Here is a 23,702-nt window from a genome sequence, read left to right on the forward strand (position 1 = left end):
GAATGAATTAAAATTAAGAAGACCATCAATTCAAAAGTTGAAAATAAAATCAAAGCTTATTAACACTATTTTCAAAGAAAAATCCAAGGACCCAAATTATGTAAAATTCTCCAAACCTCTACTAATTAGAGGAGTAAAAATTCTAAAAACTCTGAGGATCCATATCACACACATTATATTAGTAAATTCAATTAAGAGGGAAATGACAAATATTGAAGAAGCTAAAGGAAAATGGGTGCATTAATACATTTCTGGATATGACAAATTTTTTTGGAAACATAAAATTTATGAATTTATTTCGTCTTACTGAAAAATCTGTTTAAAAAAGTTTTGCTCTGCTTTTTTAACTTTTCAAATGGTGAGGAGAAAGAGAAAAATAATTATTAATTAAAAATATAAAAGCTATTAGAATTTTATTTTAGTTGCATAGAATTTTTTCCTTTTCAAAAATGAGAAAAAATCATTACAATGATATGTTATATTCTATAGATATTAAGTATGAAATGGTAACCATATAGTTCAATGTTGAATATTACTTGAAAAATTCTAATATCCCCTATTCTCCACTAATACCTTCATTTAGGATGCCTTCAAGTCACATATAGAGGATTCTTATATATATATATATATATATATATATATATATATAAGTTTGTGCATAGGTCAGTAAATATCACTATTCTCTCAAACTGATATTTTTTAAATTTTATTTAATTTTTTATTTATTTTTATTCATTATTTAATTAATTAATTTAGAATTTTATTTAATTAATTAATTTAGAATATTTTTCTATGGTTACAAGATTCCAGTTCTTTCCTTCTCCTCCCCCCAGCCCCCTCCTGTAGCCACACTGGGTTTTACATGTATCATTGATCAAGACCTATTTCAATACTATAGATATTTGCACCAGGGTGATCATTTAGAGTATATATCCCCAATCATATCTGAATCAACCCATGTAATCAAGAAGTTTGTTTTTTTCTTCTTCTTCTTCTGTGTTTCTTCTCCCACAGTTCTTTCTCTGGATGTGGATAGCGTTCTTTCTCATAAGTCCTTCAGAATTGTAGAAGTTCATTACATTAAATTGTGCCACAGTGTATCAGTCAGTCTCTGTGTACAGTGTTCTCTTGGTTCTACTCTCAAACTGATATTGTAACTGTTCATGCATTTTAAAGATTTTTCTCCATATGTATTTGATATGTTTGAAATTCCCTCAATAGAACAGCAATTTTGTCTTCAACATTGGTCAGTTCTTCTATTTATAATTGGTTCAAATAAGCTGTTTTTAATTATCTCTCTTTGAAGATAATATGATGACTTAGAAAATTCTAGAGGATGAACTAAAATAGTTAGCTGAAATCATTAACAACTTTAGCAAAATTGCAGAATATAATATGAATCCATATTGGTCAGTCATCAGTTTTTCTATTTTCTATTATATTATCAACAAAACCCGACAGCAGGAGATAGAAAAACAAATTCCATTTAAATTAGCAGTATATAATATAAAATACTTGGAATTCTATCAAAACAAACCCAAGAACTATATGAACTTAACTACAATATGTTTCATAAAAAAATGAAGTAAGATCTAAACAACTGGAAAAGAAACATTAATTGCTTATGGGTAGGTTAAGCAAATATTCTAAAAATGACAATTTTGCCTAAATTAATCTACATATACAATGCCATATCAAACTGTACAAAATTATATTTAATGCTTATAATAATATATATTATTTATATTATAATAATATATTTATTATATTATATTATAATATTTATATTTATATTATATTATTATATTATAATAATATAATATAATATAAATAATAATAAAATTCATTTGGAAGAATGATGTCAAGACAATATGCTTGTTGCCAAGAAATAGATCAATAGAAGAAATGCGGTACACACAATCTAGTAATAAATGACATACTTTTACAAAAATATTCATAATAGCTCATTGTGTGGTAGCAAAGAATTATAAATTGAGGGGATATCCATTAGTTGAAAAATGGATGGACAAATTATAGTGTACATCAGAAATAGAATACTATTGTGCTATGAGAAATGATAAGCAGTATGATTTCAGAAAAAGCTGGAAAGATCTCCATGGACTGATGCAAAGTCAACTAAGCAGAAGTGGGAAAACATTGTACATAGTAACAGCAATATTGTACTATGATCAATTGTGACAGACTTAGCTACTCTCAACAATACAGTGATCAAGGACAATTCTGAAGGACTTAGGACACGGAATGCTATCCACCTCCAGGGAAAGAACAATTGGAGTCATGCAGATCAAAACATATACTGCTTCACATTAGTTTATTTGTGTTTCTATTTGGGAGTTTTCATTTTATATGAATATTCTCTTACAACAATGACCAATATGGAAGTATTTTTTACATTTTTAATTCAGATCAAATTGTTTAAAACTCTAAGAATAGACTGAGAAGGGAGCAAGGGAGATAATTTGAATCTTATAATTTTGGGAAATGTATGTTAAAAATCGTTATTGTATATAAATGGGAAAACAAAATATCTTTGAATAAAACGAGTGACTATATTAATTTAGTGTTTTGATAAATCAGAAGATTCAACCTTTTTGGACAAGAATTGACTATTAAAAAAAAAACTATTCGGAAAATTATAAAATGCCATGGCAGAAAGTAGGATTAGACCAACATCTCACATTGTGTTCAAAGATAAAGTCAATATAGGTACATGAACTAAGGATAAGGAGTAATACCATAAGCAAATAAATTTACTTGTCATTTCTATGAATAAGGGACAAATTTAGGACCAAAGAAGATAGAGAGCATTATATAATGTAAACTGGATAAATTGATTATATTAAATTTAAAGTGTTTTGTCCAAAGAAAAGATGGAACCAAAGTTAGAAGGAAAGCAGAAAGCTAGGGATTTTTTTTTCATTATGTATTTTAAAGGACTAATTTCTAAAATATATAGAAAGCTATGTCAAATATATAAAATTAAAATTCATTCTCCATTTGATAAATGGTCAAATGATATGAACAGATAATTTTATTGTTTTTTATTTGAAAATTATTATTTAATCAATTAATTTAGAATATTTTTTCATGGTTACATGATTCATGTTTTCCTCCCCCCACCCTATAGCCAACACAGAATACCACTTGTGTCATTGATCAAGATCTATTTCCATATTATTGATAATTGCAGTAGACTGATGGCTTAGAATATACATCCCCAATCATATCCTCATCAACCCATGTTATCAAGCAGTTGTTTTTCTTCTGAGTTTCTATTAACATAGAAGTTCTTCCTCTGTGAACAGTTAATTTTCAGATGAAGAAATCAGTTATCTATAGTCAAATAAAAATGGCCTAAATCACTCGAATAGAAAAACACAAATGAACACAACTCTGAAGTACCATCTCATACTTATTAATTAGCTAATATGAAAGGAAAATAATGAATGTTGGAAGAAATGGTAAAATTTGGACACTACATTGTTGGTGGAGTTTGAAACCTAATTCAATGATTCTGGGAAACAATTTGGAATCACACCCAAAGGACTAAAAACTGTGCATTCTTTTTGATCCATGAATACTATTACTAGGTTTGTATTTCAATGAGATAAAAAATGTGAAAAGGACCCATTTTACAGAAATATTTATTGCAGCTCTTTTGGTAGTAACAAAAAACTGGAAATTGAGGAGTTGTCCATTAATTGGTAAATGGCCAGACAAGTTGTGGTATATTACTATGGAATACTATTGCTCTATAAGAAATGACAAGCAGGATGATTTCAGAAGAAAAAAATCTGGACATACATGCTGCAAAAGTAAGCAGAACAGAAGAACATTCTAAATAGTGATAGCAGTATTTCTTGATGAATAACTGTGAATGACCTAGTTATTCTCAGTAAAATTGACCCAAGACAATCCCAGAGATTCATTATGAAAAATGTAACCTGCCATATGCTCTCTGAGAAAGAACTAGAGTCTGAATGCAGACTGAAACATTCATCTTCTTTTTTCTTTATTTTTTTCCATTTGAGAACTCATACCCAAAGCAACTAATATAATGTTTTACAGGATTACACAGATTGCTTGTCTCATGGAGGGAAGAGGACAAGGAGGAAGTGAGGGAGGAAGTGAGATTCAAAAGAGGAGAGAGAATTTGGAACTCAAAACTTTTTAAATGAATATTCAATTTTGATTTTACATGTAAAAGAGGGAAAAATAAAAAAAATATTAAAAAAACCCAAAAGATTGTTTTCTAAACATTTTATTCCATTTGTGCCATTTCTGCTTCCCCTATAAACATTTATCTGGGTCTGTGCTATTATGTTCCCTTTGTGGTGATTTCATTGCACATCATGGAATATAAATCATTATACAATAATTATATTTGAAAATAATTTCCTCTCTTTCAGTTGTAATACTTCTTATATTTTGAAACTTGAATTTCCTTGGGATGACTTTAGTTAAATATCCTGCCATGGTCTCTTTTAACTTGTTTTGCTGTACTACATCTCTTTGCCTTATGAGATAGTACTGAAATAAACATTAATCATCCTTCTATTCCAGATTTTCCAAATAAAATTACATTTAACCTAATTTTTGCATTAGCATACATTACTTTGTTAGGTAAGTTACATTTCTGCTTAAATTAAGGCATTTTCTGGGATCTTTTGGTCTCATGTGGCAATGAATTTACATTGACCAAACATCTGCATAAAAGCATAATTAGAGTTAGTGAGGAAATAATTTCTGCTGGCAATTTACCATTTTGGATAATTAATACTTGTTGAGATAGTTCAAGGTTCAGTTGTTTCTGCTAAATGCCAGATACATTTTTCTTTCTTCTTTTTTCTTATAATTTTACCAATTTTACTTTTTGCTCAGATGAAGTAATAATGTGTCTGTATGCATGTAACCAAATCAAGGATATGTCCCCATCAATAATGAAGTCATTTTTTCCTATCTAATAAAATAGATTTCTTAAATTATAGTGTTATTTGACTCTACCATGTCCAAATTCTAAAAAGGCTACTTTTTTAACAAAATGTTCATAAACAAGTCATCTATGACACATCTGTGTAATATAGAAGTCACTAGTGTCTCTCTTTCTTCCTGAACAATGTTTTCCACAACTTTCAATTGTCCTCACCTTTGCATTTAAGTCTCTAAATGTTAATGTGTATATTGATTTAATTTTGAGGGTTTAAGGGAAATGTCTTGAATAATTGCTTTACCACATTGTATATGATAGAATTTTATTGTTCACTAAAAAAGGATAATGGCAATAGTTTTAGGAAAAACCTGAGAAGATTACAAGTAATGATGCAAAGTGAAATGAGCTAGAACCAGGAGGATGACATATAATAATAACAATACTTGAAGACAAAAAAAAATTATGAAAGGTTTGTAAATCAACACAATGGAAGCAATCACAATTCTAGGGGGTTCATTATCAAATTTTCTCTTGGCCTCCAAATAGAGATGTGATAGATTGAGACTATAAATTGAAGCATTTCCCCCCTTTTATTCTTTCCTTTCCTACTGCATCTGAAACAAAGAATCCACATTGTCTAAAGCCTTGTACAAATATTAGACTTCTATTATGACATCCCTGGATAGCTGTCCTAGCAACTCCTAGGAACAAGTGTTGATGCCCTGTTTTTTTTCCCCTTCATTCTCCTTACTGAATAATTCTGTTTTGGACAGTACAAGTCATATTTCATGAAATATGTCTAGGTTAACCAAGGAAGGCTGATACTGCAAAGAGTTTCTTCTATATTTTTTCTTAAGAAAAAAATAACCATAATGCCTAAATTTAGCTAAATCATGAATAAAACATGCAACTTTACCCATTCTCTTTGTTTTAAATTAGGAAATTAATGCATTGGTGAATTTCTCAGTACAACTTATGTTTTATTTCCTTTTTAAGTATGTCTAAATTAATTTGTAAAATGCATATTAATGCTAATATAAGCAGGCATATTGTGACATTTTTTCAACAGTTCACTTATAATCCAGTTTGTATTGATCTAAGCAGCTAAAGTTTATTTTGGAGGAAAATTATAATGACATAAATTATATTTTATGGATATCTACTTATGGGGAATAAAAATATACGTATCAATGTGAAGAAATAGATACATTATATTGTTTAGTTTTGGTTTGTTTATGGAGGCATAGGAAATGTTAAAGTAATTTCTTCACATTGCTTTCTCTTATACATGACAACTTTTTTTCCAAAGGTTTCTAAGCTGCCTATAAATGGAGACTGGAGGCAGCAATTGAGATATTTAAGACAATTTGTTGGTGATTATGTTTCTATTTATTAAATACTTGAATTTCAGAGAGAGGAAATTGTTCTGTCTAATAACAATATATTGAAAACAAGAATATTTCCAAAAAACTATCTACTCAATGAAACTTTAAATTTAAATATATTTTTGAGATGACTTACATTCATGTTTTGTGAGCAGATTAAAGTTTTTATATTCATGAGCCTTTTTTCTGCCACTATTGGATAGGTTATCATAGGGCTAAATTTATATGTATATATATATAAAGTTGAGTTTTTGGAAATATAATATTTTGAAAATATGTTTAATATATTAGTCATATATATATTGAATTATATTTCAATATAATTGATTTCCTTTACACTCTCATGTATTTCATTTTACATATTTAAAATGTTATTCTAAGAAATGGCCCATAGACCTCGCCCTGTTCCCAATGGGTTCCATGACATAAATAAGGTTGAATTTCCATTGTAGAACCAATATATTTTATTACTAACTGTACATTTTGCTTTAGTTATATTCTATTTATCATCAAGCAATTTCAGAATGTATCAAATCACAAAAGCAAAATGTCTGTGAATAAATTTAAACTTTTAACATGTTTACATAAAAATAAGATCAAACATGTAGAAAAGAAAATATTAATTTATAAAATTAGCAGTTCCATAAATGTTTAGATATTTAATATTTAATTCAAAGTGATTTTACTTTATATAGTCATAAGTCCTCATTAAATACACATACACAAGGAACCAGAAATAGGGCAGTAGAACATTTTAGAATCCCACTTTTCCTGGCTCCACAATAAGTTCTAAAATATGCAAATCAGATATCTTTATGTTACAAGGTATTAGCATAACAGTCCCTCAGATTTCATTTTTGTTTCATGGCATTCCAGAATCCATAGATAAATAGATCTCTCTCTCTCATTCTCTCTCTCTCTCTCTCACACACACACACACACACATCTATTTTACTCATTTGATAACTATAGTATGGAATGAAAAAGATCTCTCCCCATTATATGTAAATTTAAACACAAGTTAAGAAAATATCTCAATATCATTTTTTAAACATTTTTTTATTTGGTCAAATTCAAACATTATTCCTTGGCTACAAAAATCATTTTCTATTCCTTCCACTCCGCCACCAACCCCTCCCATAACCTATATGTAATCCCTAGGTATTAACATGTGTTCTTGATCAGAACCTATTTCCATGGTGTTGGCATTTGCACTAGGATATTCATTTAGAATCTATATCCCCATTCACATCCCCCTTGACCCATGTAGTCAAGCAGTTGTTTTTCTTTGGTGTTTTTACTCCCACAGGTCTTCCTCTGAATGTGGATAGTGTTCTTTCTCATAGATCCCTCCAAGTTTTTCAGGATCACTGCATTGCCTCTAATGGAGAAGTCCATTATGTTCGATTGTACCACAGTGTATCGGTCTCTGTGTACAATGTTTTCCTGGTTCTGCTCCTCTCACTCTGCATCACTTCCTGGAGGTTGTTCCAGTCTCCATGGAATTCCTCTACTTTATTATTCGTTTTTGCACAATAGTATTCCATCACCAACATAAACCATAATTTGCTCAGCCATTCCCCAATTGATGGGCATCCCCTCTTTTTCCAGATTTGGCCACCACAAACAGCACAGCTATGAATATTCTTGCACAAGTCTTTTTGTTCATTATTTCTTTGGGGTACAGAACCAGCAGTGCTATGGCTGGATCAAAGGGTAGACAGTCTTTTAGTTCCCTTTTGGCATAGTTCCAAATTGCCCTCCAGAATGGTTGGATCAATTCACAACTGGCCAGCAATGAATTAATGTCACCACTTTGCCACATCCCCTCCAGCATTTATTACTTTCCTTTACCAATCTGCTAGGTGTGAGGTTGTACCTCAGAGTTGTTTTGATTGGCATCTCTCTGATTATCAGAGATTTAGAATACTTTTTCATGTGCTTATTAATGGTTTTGATTTCTTTATCTGCGAACTGCCTATCCATGTCCCTTGCCCATTTATCATTTGGAGAATGGCCTGATTTTTTGTACAATTGATTTAGCTCTTTGTAAATTTCAGTAATTAGACCTTTGTAAGAGGTTTTTGTTATGAAGATTGTTTCCCAGTTTGTTATTTCCCTTCTAATTTTGGTTACTTTGGTTTTATTTGTACAAAAGTTTTTTGATTTGATGAAGTCAAAATTATTTATTTTATATTTTGTGACTCTTCTAAGTCTTCCTTTGTTTTAAAATCTTTCCCTTCCCAAAGATCTGACATGTATACTATTCTGTGTTCACATAATTTACTTATAGTTTCCTTCTTTATGTTCAAGTCATTCACCCATTCTGAGTTTATCTTGGTGTAGGGTGTGAGGTGTTGATCTAAGCCTAATCTTTCCCATACTGTCTTCAAATTTTTTCCAGCAGTTTTTATCAAATAGTGGATTTTTGTACCAAAAGTTGGAATTTTGGGGCTTGTAATAGACTGTCTTGCTGAGGTCACTTACCCCAAGTCTATTTCACTGATCCTCCTTTCCATCTCTTAGGGAATACCAAATTGTTTTGATGACCACTGCTTTATAGTATAGTTTGAGATCTGGTATTGCAAGGCCACCTTCCTTTGTATTATTTTTCATGATTTCCCTGGATATCCATGATCTTCCAAATGAACTTTGTTATGTTTTTTCTAATTAAGGAAAGAAGTTTTTTGGAAGTTTGATGGGTATGGTACTAAATAAATAGATAAGTTTGGGTGGGATGGTCATTTTTATTATGTTAGCTCATCCAACCCATGAGCAGTTAATGTTTTTCCAATTGCTCAGATCTGGTTTTAGTTGTGTGGAAATTTGTTTTGTAATTGTGTTCATATATTTACTGTGGTTGTTTTGGCAGATAGATTCCTAAGTATTTTATATTGTCTAGGGTGATTTTGAATGGAAATTATCTTTCTAATTCCTGCTGCTGAGATGTGTGGGAGATATATATATAGAAATGCTGATGACTTATGTGGATTTATTTTGTATCCTGCAACTTTGCTAAAGTTGTTGATTATTTCCGTTAGCTTTTTAGTTGGTTCTCTAGGATTCTTTAAGTAGATCATCATATCATCCCCAAGGAGTGATAGCTTTGTCTCTTCTTTTTTTGTCTTTTTAATTTTAATACCTTCAATTTCTTTTTCTTCTCCAATTGCTAATGCTGGTGTTTCTATTACAATGTTAAATAATAGAGGTGATACTGGGCATCATTGTTTCACTCCTGATCTTATTGGGAATGCATCTAGTTTATGCCTATTGCAGATGATGTTCGCTGATGGTTTTAGATAGCTACTATTTATTATTTTTGGGAAAGATCCTTCTATTTCTATAGTTCCTAGTGTTTTCAATAAGATTGAGTGTTGTATTTTGTCAAAGGCTTTTTCTGCTTCAATTGTGATAATCATGTGATTTTTGTTGGTTTGCTTGTTGATATGGTCAATTATGTGGATGGTTTTCCTAATATTGAACCATCCTTCCATTCCTGGTATAAATCCCACCTGATCATAATGAATAACCCTCCAGATCACTTGCTGGAGTCTGTTTGCTAGTATCCTGTTTAAGATTTTTGTATCTATGTTCATTAAGGAGATTGGTCTGTAGTTTTCTTTCTATGTTTTTGACCTGCCTGGCTTTGGAATCAGTACCATGTTTGTGTCATAAAAGGAATTTGGTAGAAACCCTTCTTTGCTTATTATGTCAAATAATTTGTATGACCTTATGATTAGCTTTTCTTTGAATGTTTGATAGAATTCACTTGTGAATCCATCAGGATCTGGAAATTTTTTCTTAGGGCATTCTTTGATGGATGATCCAAATTCTTTTTCTGATTTGGGATTATTTAAGAATACTATTTCATCTTCTGTTAATCTAGGCAGAGTATATTTTTGTAAATATTCATCCATATCTCCTAGATTGCCATATTCATTGCCATGTAATTGGACAAAATAGTTTTTCATGATTGCCTTAATTTCCTCTTAATTGCAGGTGAGATCTCCCTTTTCATCTATGACACTGTTAATTTGTTTTTCTTATTTCCTTTTTTTTATTAGATTGACCAGTGCTTTATCTATTTTATTTGTTTTTTTTTTCAAATTTCCAACTTCTAGTCTTATTTATTAGTTCAATAGTTCTATCACTTTAGATTTTATTAATTTCTCCCTTAATTTTTAGGATCTCTAATTTGGTTTTCTTCTGGGGGGTTTTAATTTGTTTGCTTTCAAGTTTTTTGATTTGTATGTCCAATTCATTTATCTCTGCCCTCCCTAATTTGTTAATATATGAACTCAAGGATAAAAAATTTCCCCCCAGTACTGCTTTGTGTCTACGTCCCATAGAGTTTGAAAGGATGTCTCATCATTATAATTTTCTTCACTTGTGAATCTTGAAATTTCTCAGACTTGTGAATGTTAAAAAATTCCCCATTGGGGAATTTTTCATTGGGACAATTCCCTATTGGGACCATTCCCCATTTGGACAGTGAGAACTCTACTTAGATCAGAAATGTGAAGACCTCTACTCCACCCATACTTAAGCCTGCTTTAGGGGAAAAAACTCCTATCTGAACAATGAAAAATACTTACACCCATACTTAAGCCATGCCTATTTTTAGAATTAATACAAAGGGGTGCTAAGTAACTATAAAGGTCAGGCAACTTGTGAACTTACAAGGAGCAAAGAGGAAAAAACTTATACAGAGATTCTTGCCCACTCAGGTGTGGATTACTAAAAGGATTAGTCTACTCAGGTGTGAATTCAGAATGGGCTGTCCTTTGGAAAATGTCTACTGTGATTGGTAGATGGAAGAACTTAGGGGAGGTGACATAGGAGAAAACCCCCTATATAAGAAAAAAGGACAGTCTCTTAAAAACAGTCTCTAAGGAAGCTGTTAGAAGGAGAGTGCTCTAAGGAGAATGGGCTCTTGAAAAACTGTCTCTAAGGAGGCTGTTAGAAGGAGAGTGCTCTAAGGAGGTTCTGAAAAAAACAGTCTCTAAGGAATCTCTTGGGAGAGGCTCTTGAGGACAGTCAGAAGAATCCCTCTCTGGCGAAGGATGGCTGGCTGAACTGGTGTCTATATTCTTGCTTGGACAGATCTTGTGGTGAGTGATTAAGGACTGACTGATCTCTCTCTTAAGACTCAGGTCTAGGCCATGTTGGCTTAAGGGCCTTCATACTTATTCCTTTCTTACTCTTTCTCTCTTTCTTTAATTCCTCATGGTATTATTATTTAAATTCTCTATAAAACCCAGTTGACTTGGTTATATTCATAATTGGGAATATTTCCCTGGTGACCACCTTATATTTGATTTAAAAACAAAAGACTGTAGTGAAAACATATTTCCTGCGGTCACAACTTACTCATCCACTCTTATATCTACTATAATTTATATCATCCACTATATTAACTCACTACAGTTTATGACCTCAACCATTTTAATTATTACAGTTTATGGCTCCCACTCCTTTTAAATGCCACACACTGAAATTACTAATTGTTTCTATGATTTGTTTTCTAACTAACTGATTTTGGAAAATCATATTATTTAATTTCCAATTTGATTTTGATTTGGCTCTCCATGAACTCTTACTGATCATTATTTTTTTTGCCTTATGATCTGAAAAGGTTGCATTTTTTATTTCTGCTTTTCTGCATTTGTATGCCATATTTTATGACCTAGTATATGGTCAATCTTTGTGAATGTACCATGTTCTGCTGAAAAGAACGTGTATTCCTTTTTGTCCCTATTTATTTTTCTCCATATTTCTATTAACTCTAATTTTTCTAAGATTCCATTCGCATATTTTACCTCTTTCTTATTTATATTTTCATTTGATTTATCTAAATTTGATAGTGGTAGATTCAGGTCTCCCACCAGTAGTTTTACTATCTATTTCCTCCTTCAATTCTACTAGTTTCTCCTTTAGACATTTGGATACTATACCATTTCGTTCGTCAAATCAATCAATTGGGTGTATTTTTACTTTGGTTTTGACTGATATCATGATTGCAACTTCTGCCTTCTTTCTATCAGTTGTGGCCCAATAGGTCTTGCTTCAACCTTTAATTCTGACTTTGTGAGTATCTACCCACCTCAGGTGTGTTTCTTGTAGACAACATTTGGTAGGATTATGGATTCTAATCCACTCTCTTATTCATCTACTTTTTATGGGTGAGTTCATCCCATTCATGTTCAAAGTTAAGATTGTCACTTGTGAATTCCCTAGCTTTTTGATATCCTCTCCTAATTCTGTCCTTTCTTCCTTTGTTATATCCTTTTAAACCAGTGGTTTACTTTTAATCACTCCCCCTAATCCCCTCCCTTGATATTGTTTTCTTTCTAGTCCCTACCTTTTTGTTCCCTTCTGTAAAGATTAAAATTTAGGAATATGGGGAGACTGAGGCAGGTAGAAATTAGTTTCTCTCTGCAAGGAGTATTATATTTTTTAGATGTTTATTAAAGGTTAAAGATGAAAGAAAATACAGAATAAGAAAAAACATGTGCCTAGGCCAGATAACCTCACATCACAGAAGAGATGCATCTGCTCCAAAACAGAAGTCCAAAAGACCACCCAAAAACCTTTGCCATCAGCTTATATCCTTCCTCGATCTTGGCCCACCTCAGAATTCCCATGAGATTACAAAGCATTTTGGGGAAGTGGAGCAAAGGCTTGTGGGGATTTTAGTCCTGTATTCGAGTCTATGTTTTACACTTCTTGGTTTTTTTTAGGGTCTGTTAAGTTCCCTCATCCTTCTCTTTCCCTCCCTTTTTTGTACTCCCTGCCCCGAACCCCCTTAGTTTTCCCTTCTCACTTACCCTGTAGGATAAGATAAAATTCAAGATCCCAATTGATCTAGATGCTCTTCCCTCTCAGAATTGATTTCACTAAGGGTAAGGTTTAAGTATTACCTATTAAAACTCTCTTCCTCTCCTTCTTATCAGGGTATTCTTCTCCTCCCCTTCCCATGTGTATCTTTGTGTGAAAAAGATTATCCTATTTATTTTATTTCTTCAAGTATCTCTTGGTACCATCATCGATTCCCCTTTTTCTTTTTTCTTTTTTGGCATTTCATCTTATAGCCCTTAATGCCCTAATCTTTTCCTTTGAGTGAGTCTTCAAATTACTATATTAATACAATTTTTGAAAGTTACAAATAACATTTTCCCCAAATATTAATATATATAATTTGATCTAATTATAGCCCTTAAAGAAGAGAGTTTGAAAAAAAAAAACACCTTGCCCCTTTTCCCTCTCTTTCTTATTTACCTTTTCATGTTTCTCTTGATCTTTGTGTTTGGGTATCAAACTTTCCACTTTGTTTTGCCCTTTTCTTTACAAATACTTGGAAATCTTCTATTTTGTTGAATGTGCATACTTTCCCCAGCAAGTATATAGTCAGTTTTGATGGATAGGTGATTGTTGGTTGAAGACCCAGTTCTCTTGCCTTTCTGAATACCATGCTCCAGGCCTTGTGGTCCTTTAGTGTGGAAGCTGCCAGGTCTTGTGTGATCTTGATTGGTACTCCTTGGTATCTGAATTATCTCTTTTTGGTTTCTTGAAGAATTTTCTCCTTAGCTTGAAAGCTCTGGAATTTGGCAATTACATTCCTGGGAGTTGTCCTTGGAGGATTTAGTGTAGAGGGTATTCTATGAACACTTTCAATGTCTATTTTGCCCCTTGTTCAAGAACATCAGGGCAGTATTCTTGGATGATTTCTTATAGTATGATGTCTGGCTTTTCAAGTAGACCAATGATTCTCAAATTGTCTCATCTTGACTTATTTTCCTGATCTGTGATCTTGGCAGTGAGATATTTTATACTTTCTTCTATTTTGTCAATCTTTTGACTTTGCTTTATTAATTCTTGTTGTTTTGCAAGATCATTGGTTTCCAGTTGCTCAATTCTGGTCCTTAAAGCCTGGTTTTCTGTTATAATCTTTTGGTTTTCTGCTTTAATTTTTTGATTTTCTGCTAACATTTTTTGATTTTCTCTTTGAACCATTCCCCACTTCTCTTGCCAGAAGGCTTCCATATTTTTGAGAAGTTCCAATTTAAATTCTTCCAGAGCTTGTGGACAATTTCCATTTTGGGGGGCAGGTTTTGGTTTTATTTGAATTTCCTCCTGTATTTCCTCTGTAGCCTGGGTTTTTCCTCCATAAAAAATTTTCGAGGGTCACTGTCTTTTTTGTTTGTTTGTTTTTCTTGGAGGATGTTTTCCCCTGGACATAATTTGCCATCACTGTGGAGGTTTTAACTTCCCATTTTAGTCAGAAATCTGAGTGAACTGGGCAGGTTCTCTGTATGGAGTTAAGGAGCAAGGATTTCACCTGAGGCAAGCTCTCAAATATACCCAGCCACCACTATTCACAGCTCTTTTCTGCATGGGATCACCAACAGTCTGTTCTTTCAGGTGTAGCTGCTCTCAGGGATAGGTCTTTTATGGTCTTAGTTAGTTCCCAAGGACCTAGAGGTGCCCCTTGCTCGCTCTAGAGGTGCCCCTCACTCACTTGCTGATTCTGGTGCACACTGGCTCTGACTCTGGCTCCATAGGTGGGATGAGGGGAAAGTAGATCAGCTCACGTTTGGGTGGGAGCTTTTTCACCTCCTCATAATGTGGAAATGCCTAAATCCCATGTACCTTCAATGCTGTGCCCTACTGTAGTGTCCCTCCGTTCTCATGAGAATTTTTTTTTTTGGTCTTTTGAGGTAGTCTATATCAGTGGCTGCTGGGGAGAGGAAGAGACCCTCTTCTAGATTGCTGTCATGCTTACCCCCTCGATATTATTTTCAGGCTGTTCAAATATAACATATACAGAACAACAATATAAATTTCACCAAGAAGAATTATACCTTAAGGAAGTTTTCATTTATCTGATGAAATAGAAATTTCATAAAGCTAACTGTTCTGATGTGAAAGGTAATGCAGATGGGATACAGGGTACAAGTTTGGTATAGAGGGCCAAAACTTTTCTACATGAAAGAGGTGATTCTCTGAGAATAATAGCTGTGCATGCCTATACCATGTAGAGATCAGTAAAAGGGAAATAATCCTGAATTTAGAGTTAAAAAACTTGGAGTTTTAATCCTAGTGCTGCTATTTCATATTTGTCATATGTCATATAATCACTCTTAATTTTCATTTTTTCATCTATAACTCAAGAGGATTGGTTTAATGTTGTTAAAAGTCCCTTCTACCTCTAAAGTTATGATTTGGAGAACTCAAGGGCAAGTGCTTCATTCCTTCTCCAGCCTGTCTGTCCCCATGAATCTTCTCATACACTCCCTCTTAGCTCTGAAGAGCTGCATACAGTTATCAAGGCAGAAGAAGCTTTTATGCTTTTTAAAAAATTTTTGTATTTTAAGTCAACCAATATTTTAAGGAACCTTGCTTAAAGGAGTCTTTTTTTGGGTATACACATATACACGTCTGTTTCCTTTTACATATCATAACATACATTCTTCAATTATTGCTACACTGAATAATAAAATGAAATTTAAAAACAATGTTTAATTATATAAAAGTTTGTTTATGAGAATAATCTCATTCCTTGCCTTCCTTATAGGCATCATTAAATTCCTAGTAAGGGTCCTACATAGTCCTAATACCCTTCAAATGATTCCAAATGAAAACTAACTTAACTGCCTAAAATAAGTTCAGTGTGGATTATCCCTGAAACTCAAAGGAAAGGATGGAAAGAGGCAGGGAATGAGGTAACTGTCTGATTTCTCTCTTTAGAAGACTTTCTCCCCAAGTTCATCTGGATAGTAACCTAGTCCTAGGGCAATGCTGACAGAGCCTCCATAGTTGTAACAGTTGCTGAATTGCTTCATGAGTCTTTTGAAGACTTTTGTTGTGTTTTAGATGCTTTCATTGGAATATAGAAGACATTTTATTACTGAAATTTCCTCTACAAATGGCTGTCTCAACACTCCTCAATAGGAATAAGCAACCACTACTATTTGCTCCTTCTATTTTCTACTCTCTCGTCTCTCATCCATGCACTGGTCATGCCTGGAATGCATTCTTTCACATAAACTATGTAGCATCTTTCACTTCCTACAAGAATTTCCTTTTCCACAAATTTAATATTTAAGTTGGCACAATTAAAGTAGTTTACTTCATTTTAAAAAGCACTAACAGGAGAAAGATGGTTCAAAAACAGATCAATAGTATTTTCAGTTAGTGAATCCTTGATCTCTTTCTAGAGGAGAAAAATATGGCAGTTAAGGGCAAAAATAATTTATTTTATAGGTTCATTTGCAAAATATTCAGGGGGAAGATGGTGTACAAAAAGGAGAAAGCTACAGGAGGAGAAAACATAAATACTGAGAGATTGCCATGAAATTCAGTGAAGCAATTCATTCCTGAAAGGATTTGTTGATGGAATAATCCTGGAAAAAAAAAGAAATAAGCATGAAGTAGAACAGATCTATGGATATTTTTATAACAATTTAGTCCCATTAATCATGAAATATAGTAGAAATCTATCATCCTAATACCAAAAAGTTCTATTTGAGGAAATAAGAAATGTATTAAAGGAGATAAAGTTGGTAGGAGAACATACCCATGATAAAATCAACATAAAAGAAATATGTGTTGGAGATAAAACAACTTTAAAGTCATTTACAAATAGATTTTTAAGATATTTCCACAAGAGATCAATTCATCCAAAAGGATGGAAAGGATGACAAATGATACTTGTACACCAAAAAATTGTGATCAATGAAGCATTAATCTTTAGACCTTTTTGAAAATGGTCTGTTCATGAATCAAGGATAACTTATGAAGTAAAAAGTAGATTATAATGGTTTTCTATATCTCACTGTATATTCCTTCACACAACTTATTGGGAAAGGTAGAAAACATAGCATTTGGTATTTTTATTGAAAATATTATTCAATATCTGCCTCCATTTACTGAAAAGGTAGGATTTTTCTAAATTTGGAATATTATATGTATCATCAGATATATTCAGTAACTCAGATAATTTTGCTGAGCTGTTTAAACCCTTTAGATGGCCAATTAAAATCCTTTACAATTTACCGAGTGGGGAATCACTAATTACAAATCTTCTAGTAATATGTGGAATCACCATACTTCTCTATCTGCTCTGATATTAAATCTTCCAGACATATAGGCGGTGTTAATTGTATGCCCTGCCACTGAACTCTCTAGACTACCTGACCATACCAAATTCCCTGTAGTTTCAATCTAAGGACGTTTCCATTAGGCATAGAAATGAATATACTTATGATAAAGATAATTCTCATTTTTCTATTTGTATGACCTTTATTTGCTAGAGGAAGTTCATTGATGCAATAAGAGTGTGGTGTCAGGAAGATTCATTTACCAGAGTTCAAATCTGGCTTTAGACACTTACTAGCTGTGTAACTTGGTCTTCACCTTGTTTATCACATTTTCCTCATCTGTAAAATGAGCTGGAGAAGAAAATGGCAAAACGTTTTAGTATCTCTGCCAAGAAAACCCCAAAAGGAGTCAAGAAGAGGAAGATATTATTGGAAATGACTGAAAAACATTTATTACAATTATTGGCATACACTAAGTCCTTAATAAATATTGATTCTTTTTCTAATTTCCCTGCCTCCACTAATCTTCTTTTCTCTTTTCCAGGCTAATCATCTCTGGTTCTTTTAGCATATATGACATGTTCTCCAGTCCTCTCACTATCCAGGGCTCGCTCATTAACTCTACTTCAACTTGTCAGTGATATCTAAAAATGAGCACAAGACTCCAGTTGTGATTTGGCCAGTAGAGAATACAGAAGGATGATCACATTCCTATCTTTTGACAATAGGTTTCTACATGATATGTGTTGAATACTATTGTATAAAAGCAAAAATAAGCTAAATTAATGTAATGTTGAAAGCAAAGAAGAAATCCATATGAATTTTTAACAGTATATTTTCTTTTTTCCTTTTTTTAAAGCCCTTACCTTTTGTCTTAGAATTAATACTGTGTATTAGTTCCAAAGTAGGAGAGTGGTAAAGGCTAGGTTATGGGGGTTAAGTGATTTTCCCAGGGTCACACAGTTACAAATTATCTGAGGACAGCTTTGAACCCAGGACCTTCTTTCTCTAAGTCTGACTCTCAATCCACTGAGCCACCCAGCTGTTCCTTTAAAGTTTATTTTCAATGAATTATTTTGCTGTGGAAACCCAATGGAACATTTTGTGTGTTCTTTAAACACAGGATGCAATTTAATCTCTTTACTGACTTTGTTATCTGATCTATGTCTATTTATTCACACATTAAGTAGAAACAGTGTTATTGTTATTTCAATTTAAATAATGTTACTATTATACATTTACCTCTGGAGAATGGTTCCCCCCTCACTTTTTTAGTCCTGCCCTTTTTTCTTCACTATTTTCTTCCAAACCAATGTTTTGCTTTTAATCATCCCCCCCCTTTTCCTCACCCATATTTTACTTTCCTTCCTGTCCCCTCCATTCCTATTCCCCTCCTATTTCTCTTTAAGGTCTATTAATTGTTCCTGCTTCCTTTCCCTCCCTTTTAATGCTGCCTGCCCTACCACCTTTCCTTATAGCTTTTCAATTTCTATGTAGGGTAATATAGAACTCTATACCCCAATAAATCTGGCTGCTCTTCCCTCTCACAACTGATTCCATTGAGAATGAGGCTTAAGTATTACCTATTACCACTTTCTTCCTCCTCTTCTTATAATAATATCCCCACCTACCACGCATCTCTTTATGTGCTATAACTTATCCCATTTTACTTTTTCCTTTGAGTTTCATTTACTACCACCTATATTTTGTCCCATATCATTTTTTACGTATCGTCTTAAACAGTTTAATAATACAACCTCTTCCTATGAATATTTCTTCTATCGACTATGATAACGAAAACAATTTTTAAGAGTTGTAATATCATTTTTCCATATAGGAATATAATCAATTTGACCTTATTGAAGCCCTTAACATTTTCCCCCTCTTTCTTGTTTACCTTTTTTATTACTCTCTTGAATTTTGTATTTGGACATCAAATTTTCCATTTAGTTCTGGTATTTTTTTAGGAATGCTTGGAAATCTTCTATTTTATAAATGCTCATATTTTCCCCTGAAAGTATATAGTCTGTTATGATGGGTAGGTGATACTTGGTTGTAGGCCCAATTCTCTTGTCTTCCTGAATATCATCTTCCAAACCTTGCTGTCTGTTAGTGTGGTGGCCACCAGATCCTGAGTAATCCTGACTGAGGATCCTTGATATCTGAATTGTCTCTTTCTGGCTGTTTGCAGTATTTTCTCCTTGACCTGGAAGCTCTTGAATTTAGCTATAACATTCCTGGGAGTGTTATTTTGAAGATTTAATGTAGGGGGTAATCTATGATTCTTTCAATGTCTGTGTACCCTCTTGTTCAAGAATATCAGGGCCGTTTTCTTGGATAATATTTTTATAATATGATGTCTAGGTTTTTATTTTCTTCTAGGTTTTCCGGTAGACCAATAATTCTAGAATTGTCCCTCCTATATCTGTTTTCCATGTCTGTTGTCTTTAATGATATATTTCATGTCTCCTATGTTTTCATTCTTTTGGTTTTGTATTATTAATTCTTGCTGTTTCATGAGATCATTAGCTTCTACTTTCACAGTTCTAGTCTTTAAAGACTGATTTTCAGCTATGATCTTTTGATTTTCCTTTTAGGTTTGGTCTATTCTGCTTTTCATGGATTCTAGCAGGTCAATTCTGGTCTCCTATTTGCTTATTGCTTCATTTGATGTTTGTGCCTCTTTTTCTATGTGGGCAATTTTGACTTTTAAGTTGTTATTTTCTTTTTGAATTACTTTGATTTCTTTTTCCCACTTTTCTTCTCATTTTGCTCTATCTTTTTCACCTGGCCTTTGAATTCTTTTCTGAGTTCCTTGAGCTTTTGACAAATTTAGATTTTTTTTTTTCTGGCAAGTTTGGATGTATTTGTTATTTATCTTTCTCTGCTGTTACTTCTGTATTTTGCTCTGCTGCCCAAGCTCCACACTTTTCAGCATCAAGTCTTGCTTTCAAGGCCTTACACTGCCCTCAGGGGCAAGTCTGTGGTGCTTTCAGCCAGCCGCTGAGAATTTAGAGATTGCCTCAGACCTTGTTCTAACTCTGGTCCAGAAGGTGGTGTGGGGGATGGATGATTAGCTTGCACTTTGATTAGTGAAGTTTTACCCCCTTATATAGTATGGAAAATACCACTCACTGCCTACTTTTAAAGTTACTTCCAATGGAAGAGTCTCTTTACTCATCCAGTTTTGATTTCTGTACTTTTGAGATACTTTGTAATGATTGATTAGAAGGATATCCAGAAGGCTCCTATCACTACATTGCCATTTTGGCTCCACTTCTGGAGAATTTGTTTTTAAAGAATTGAATTGAAGATAGCTATATTTTGGTTCCACTAGCAGTAGTTATAGGGGAAGAATGTACTATAAATATTATTGTGAAAAGGGCTACAATTTCTAGGGTACCAAAAAAGAAGATTGAAAGTGAGCATTTGAAGTGTCAATACAACTTGGAGTTTTTTGTCCATGTAGGAACATTCAAAGGAAAATCATTAATCTCTACACTATTCTTCAGCATAATAAAAATTGAAAGGAAATTCATTCTGTTTGTGCTTCTCATAAGTCATTTTAATTAGAGGGAATCATTATTTCAAAAACCTGGCCAGAGATAAGAAGGGCAAAGATAATACTCTAGAAAGTTCTACCTTCCTTCATTAAACAAATAGGTATTAAATGTGTATTATGTACAAGGAAATTATTTATGTTTTAAACTATATGAAAATAAATTAAACCATCTTTACCCTAGTTCCCCAAGTTTTAATAGAAAAGAAAAATTATGAACATCAATGACAATAACTGGCAGTATTTGCCAAGTCAACAAGTATTTATTATCAAGTGTTTAACAAACTATGGGTTTTTTCAGAATATTAGAAAATATCAGAAGAAGGCAAGATCACTATGAGTTGAAGGAAACAGCTCCATAGAAGAAATTGCCATTTTAAAATGGGAACTGGAGGATGGGTAATGATGGTTATTACAGGACTTGTATTCAGATCACTGAGCTTTTGTATCTCTCCAATGATTTCTTAGGTGATAAGTAGTTAATATTCATTTGGAGTTCATGGAGTGTCCAGGAAGACTAGCATCTATAGGTTAAGGCTAGCTGAGCCCTTTTTCAGGGCTCTTTTCCTCCTTTCGAGTCTACCTGCCACCCAGGTCTCACTTGTGGCTACAAGAAGCTATATGCTGTGCAGTGGCAATATCAGGTAATCACTCTTGACAAGGAGGTTAAACCAGGATGAAGGTATGTAGACAACAACAATAGGAGCTGATCAAGATGGTTTTCTAAAAAAGCATCTTGGAGAAATGTGGCTAAAAAAATTTTCTAGGCAGTAGCTTTTAAAGGCTGAACTAAAGATCAGTAAAGAAAAGAATCAGAAGATTGAGAGTATTTTGTTTTCCCAATGTGAATATGCCAAACTGTAAAGATTAAAATTTAGGGAAACTGAGGCAGGTAGAAATTAGTTTCTCTCTACAAGGAGTATTATATTTTTAGAGGTTTATTTAAGGTTGCGAATTTAAGAAAAATACAAGTAAGAAAGGCATGTGCCAGGTGGGCCGAGAGGCCCAATTCAATTTCACTCACATCATGAGACGCATCTGCTTGCCAGCAGAGACAGGAATAGAAGATACCCCGCCTACAGCAGAGACCCTTTAAATCATAATTTGCTCTCGGCCCGGGTGAGAATTCAGTGAGATTACAAAGCATTCTGGGGAAGTGGAGCAAGGACTTCTGGGGACTGAAGTCCTGAATTCAAGTCTCCATTTTTATAGTTCCTTCCTTCCTTCCTTCCTTCCTTCCTTCCTTCCTTTCTTCCTTCCTTCCTTCCTTCCTTCCTTCCTTCCTTCCTTCCTTCCTTCCTTCCTTCCTTCCTTCCTTCCTTCCTTCCTTCCTTCCTTCCTTCCTTCCTTCCTTCCTTTTTGTCTCTCTAATAATTATTAGATTTTCTCTGATTGTTTTTTGTTTCTGCCTTCAGAAAAGTTTACTTTCTTTTTTATTCAGTCAATTCATCATACAAAATGAAGGGACTTCTAATCTAAATGCTCTTCCAAAATTTCTCACTTAAGAATTAGGTTAATATTGTTTAAATTAACTATATAAGGGAGCAGCTGGGTAGCTCGGTGGATTGAGAGCCAGGTCTAGAGATGGGTGGTTCTAGTTTCAAATCTGGCCTCAGACACTTCCTAGCTGTGTGACCCCCCGGGCAAGTCACTTGACCCCCATTGCCTAGCCCTTACCACTCTTCTGCCTTGGAACCAATACACAGTTTTGATTCCAAGATAGAAGGCAAGGGTTTAAAAAAAATTAACTATACAAATTTGTAAATTCAAAGTATCATGAAAGGGCAACTGAAAAAGAGGGATTGAACACTATGCTGAACATTGTTTTTAAAATTGTCCTTTAATTAATATCTATGACATATAAGCCAAAATGAGGATAATTCTGGAATATTGATGAAACTGTTATTGTACAATTTGATATTTCACTGAAGTTTCTAATTTTTATGTATAATAATTAACAATTAAATACTTTCTACCATGAACCATGTTTGTGAAAAGTCTGTCAAACAAATAACCACGGATATTCCATTAAATAGAAGCTAAACTTTAGTATTCTCACATCACTATGTAAAAATTGAAAGCTAACCATAATTTATTCACATACTTAAAAGCTGTCAAAATTCAAAGGTCATTAAAGGTTATAATTAGGAATTTATTCAACAACCAAAAGATGGAATGATTTAATCATTACATAAGTACATTAATTTATTTTGAAATACACTCATATACTACTTGAAAATCAACAACCAATGAAAAATATAAATATATTCATCTATAAATTCCCAATAGGAAGTACATTAGAAAACATAATTTCATTGGAAAGCTGCTTTAAAACTTTGCTTAAAATCTTTCATAAAGTAAAAAAAAATATTTACTTGGAACATTTCCATCTGTGTTCTGGGCTAGAAATCAAATTTGCTTCTCAAAGCAAACATTTATATCATTAGCGCTCATGAGGAATTCATTCTGTCAACCTAAATACTGGTATTTTGGTTGAAAGCTGTTTTTATTATTGCTCATACTGAATGTAAGTACAAAATAAATGAGGATTTATGCTCTAGATAGGAAAAAAAAACAGATGTATATCTGAATAAGAATCAGTACAATGAACAGATTTTTTTTCTGAAATATTTTGTTTAATTTTAGTTAAACATACATCCCAAGTAAACTATAATGAGGAACTTGTCCATTTTCCTCAGAACTCTTCT

The sequence above is a fragment of the Monodelphis domestica genome, chromosome 5 (assembly GCF_027887165.1).
Source record: "Monodelphis domestica isolate mMonDom1 chromosome 5, mMonDom1.pri, whole genome shotgun sequence".
In the NCBI taxonomy this organism is placed as follows: Eukaryota; Metazoa; Chordata; class Mammalia; order Didelphimorphia; family Didelphidae; genus Monodelphis; species Monodelphis domestica.